Raw genomic sequence first — 4,075 nt, 5'->3', positions numbered from 1 at the left:
GCGCCCACCCCGCCCCGCCCCCGCCTATCCCTGCACAACTAGGGCCCCGGCCCGGTGCCAGACACGCAGGTCGTCGTTGTTCATCACAGGCGGCCAGTGTCCGCGTAGCCCTCCGGCCCCTTCAGGTCCCTCCGAACGGCGCCTCTGCCTTCCAGGGAGCTGCAGCTCCTCCTAATTCAGGATCATCCACCAATTTGCTTACAAGACATGGATTCCTGCATCCAGACCATGAAGGCATTGAAGAGCTGGGCCTGAAAGGGGCCCCGGCGCGGTGACGGCCATCGGCTTGGCATCGCTCCGCGCACTGATCTCGAGCAGCTGCTGACACCGTGTAGGGTGCGTGCTCCGGCTGTGCCCTGGGCACCTTGTCCGGAAGGATCCTGGGAGAGACAGGGTCCAAAGCTACGTTAAAATTAAAAAACCCATCTACCGGCTTCCCTCAGCCCCCCTGCTGGGTGAGCTCGTCGCACGAGGGATTGGAAGTGGTTAACAGCTGGTTGGGCAGTACTTGCCCTCTGCCCGGAGAAGCTGTGGCTGCCCCGTCCGTAGCAGTGTCCAAGGCCAGGTTGGACAGGGCAACCCGGTCCAGTGAAGGGTGTCCCTGCCTATGGGAAGGGGGTGGGACTGGGTGATTTATAAGGTTCCTCGGACCCAAACCATTCCATGATTCTATGAACTCATGCTGGGAAATGTTGTCACACATTCCTGTCCCATTGCTCCCAAAAGAAGATTCTGTAGTTTTTAGGCTGCTTTAGCCAGCTAATGATTGCCTAGTCCTTTGTTTAATAAGATGCTCCTTTCCTGTGGTTATGATATGGATAAATTCATAGTATTTGGGAATTGCTGAGATGAGGGCAACAATACAGGGAAACATCCATTTAGGAATTCATTGCCATGCCTGTGCCCTGGGAATGTCACTGCCCACTAAAGACCTAAAACTCGTTTCTGTTTGGTCATTGGCTTTTTGTCTTCCAAAACAAGCAAAATTAAATAACCTTGACTCCTGTCAATGTTTCTTCCATGGAAAATGGCTGGAGCTGCTTGCTTGTTCCTTCCTGTCCTCAGGGAGTGGAAAAATGGGTAATATGAAAAAAGACTCGGAAGTTGTGCCGGCCCACACTTATTTGTGATAGCGTCATGTAGGGACCCCAGGTGGCACTTTGGCTGCACTGACGAGTAAATCCTTCTCAGCTGGATCTCCTGGAGTGCAGGAATTACTCATACAGCAAAAACTGAGGGAATGAAGCAGCTGGGAGTCTTTTAAGATCTAGAACTTTTTTCCAGTGTCTGTTTTAAATTTACTGAGGTTTCTTTTAAAAAGTGGAGATCCTCTGGGAAAGGCTCAGTTAGTATCAAAGGAGCCTGTGTGTTCCATCTGTTTCCATCCCCACGGGTTGGAGTGAGAGTGAGGAACCACTTTGTAATTAAACTTAAGAAATGTCTTCTGATGGCAGCACTGGGACTATCTTTGTGGACAGTTCAGGTGTCACCAGGTGAGATGGGTGTCTCCTACCACTGTCTAGAGTAATTTGCAGTGAGTGAATCATGGAATCATGATTCTCTGTTTCTCTGACTATCCCAGGATTCAAAGGTGGTGTCTTGTCTCAGTTAAGCTGTATTTGTAGTGTTTACTCTGAGGACAGGGAAGCAGTGAAGTTAACGGTCAATGCCAATTCATGTTTAGGTGGAGTTTGAGGGATTTTAGTTGCACATGTAAAGCATGCGCAGGTTTTGCTTCATCAGTGTGTCTGAGGGCATAAAAGGTAATACATATTTGGAGTTAATGAAGTACTACATTTGCAGTTAATGAAGGAAAATTCAGCTCCTGGAGGGTCATTCATAGAATCACAGAATCATGGAACCTGAGAATGGTTTGGGTTGAAGGGACCTTCAAGACCATTCAGTCCATCCCCCTGCCATGGACAGTGAGAACTTGACCTTGAAGACTTCCAGGGATGAGGCAGCCACAACTCTGGGTAACCTGTGTCAGGGCCTCACCATCCTCACAGGGAATAATTTCTTCCTTATACCCCATCTAACCCTGCCCTCTGGGAGCAGGAAGCCATTCCCCTTGTCCTGCACTCCAGTCCCTTGTTCAAACAAGGGGAAGTGCCTAAAGGGGCTCCAAGAGAGCTGGAGAAGAACTCTAGACTAGGGCATGTGATGTGATGATTGTATGATCTGTCTTAGAAGAAATGCCAGTGATGAATCAAACACCTGTTTGATTCTCTCATACAGGGGCTGAGACTAAGCAAACCTGACCAGGACGTCAGCCAGTGCTGGATGCAACAGGAGGAATTGCCAGACATGGAGGTACCATGGTGAGAAGGTGAGAAAAGCTCAAATAGTGCTGGTAGGAGTGGCTGGAATCCAGCGGTAGTTCAGGGGAAACCCTGTGAGGGAGGAATGCTGCAGATAACCTGAGTTCTGGAGACCCTGTGGTGCAGAATAGAACAAAGTCCTCAGGTCACTGTATAAGTGACACCGTGTAGAGGCAGGTGAGCAGGGAACCCAGCCAGAAGGACCGTATTTAGTTATGAATGAAGCAAAACTGGCACCAAAGGGGAGGATGTAAAGGCCAATTGTTTTTCTCGGAGAAGATCAAAATGAAGCAAAGGAGGGATGAGCAGAGAAAAGGATGGTCAAAAAATGGTAAAGAGAATCAGAAGATATCCAAATGGTGTAATCTAGAGCATTTCAGGGTACCCATCAGGCAGCCCCGCCTTTGGTCAGTGGAGCCTGGAGCAGGACAATGGACGAAACCTCTTTTCCTGACTTACAATGTGTATTGAACCTGGGTTTGCAACTGGGAGGACTTGGAACGAATGGGCAGGGCATAACCCCGGAGTGGATCCAATGGAAGGATAAATGGATAGAGCATTCTGGTGTCACCATATCCGTGCCCATTCTAGGCCTGTTGACACTAACCTAGAACTGTAGAATGTTTTGGGCTTGAAGAGTCCCCCAACATCATCTAGTTCCATCTTCCTAATATCCTTAGAAAATGTTGCCAGGATGAAACGCCATAGAAATAGTACCCCACAATAAATTGTTCTGTCATGGAAGTGCTCAGTATCCTTTCTGCCCATGCCAGACTCAAACAGATGTTCTCATTGAGCATAATGCTTCCTTCTGTTTTTTTTTTTGCCTGAGTTTTCCTGAATAAACCCAGTTAGAATGTCTTCTTTTGACGAGCAATGTCTTGTGCTGACATTGGTAATGTCCTGCCTGCCAGCATAGTGTTTCATGGTGGGTTATGTCCATTGTTCCTCAAGCTCTGATGCCTCACAGAATTCATCTGCCAAAACCAGGTAGCAATAATAGCACTGTGTGCCCCTGCCACATCCTGTGGGAGAGGGAATGAGGAAGAGAGAATGGGAGGGAGCAGCTACCAGAGCAGGAGCGCAATGTAGGGTTGCAATGAAACTCCAAATTTATCCTCATTGCAGCTGTTTTCTATGGAATACAGAATTCTAGTTTCTGCATAGAGGGATGTGATCAGGACATGGATGATGTGCTGCTGGAGATGCTGGAGACAAAATCCATTAGAATAAACAGTGAGTTTGGAGTAATTTTATCTGTGAGAAGCTGTCACAATATTGCTGATACAGAGGAGACCACTGGGATAGCTGAAAAAGAAATCTCTGCAAGCCCACCTTCGCAGCAGCTGCAGTAAGGGAGGCTGTGTGCCATGGGAGAAGAGGCGGGGGAAAAGGTCTCTGTTTATAAGAGTAATTGTTCTGTTATTGATTCCTCATACATATGAACTTTGAGGTAAGATTACATGTTCCTGGGGGAAACATGCACAGGCTGTTTGGGAGGTTCCATCCTCCAGCAGTGCATTGTTGCAGTCTGATGTGTTGCTGATTATGCCTCAGGTAAAATACAGATGTCAATTTTCTGAACACTTATTTATAGCCTGCTTTCACTTCAGAGTGAAATAGGTTGATTTCAGAAACACTAATTACACTCTTTTGTACAAGGTCTGAAATGAGCTTGTGCTTTGGTCACTCTGTGGTGTAACAGGAAAAGCAGAGGAAAACTAAAAGAAGGGGAATGAGGTTGGAGTGGGGGC

Source organism: Corvus brachyrhynchos, unplaced genomic scaffold, assembly GCF_000691975.1.
Source record: "Corvus brachyrhynchos isolate BGI_N302 unplaced genomic scaffold, ASM69197v1 scaffold275, whole genome shotgun sequence".
Taxonomy (NCBI): Eukaryota; Metazoa; Chordata; class Aves; order Passeriformes; family Corvidae; genus Corvus; species Corvus brachyrhynchos.
This window is presented reverse-complemented; position numbering follows the sequence as displayed.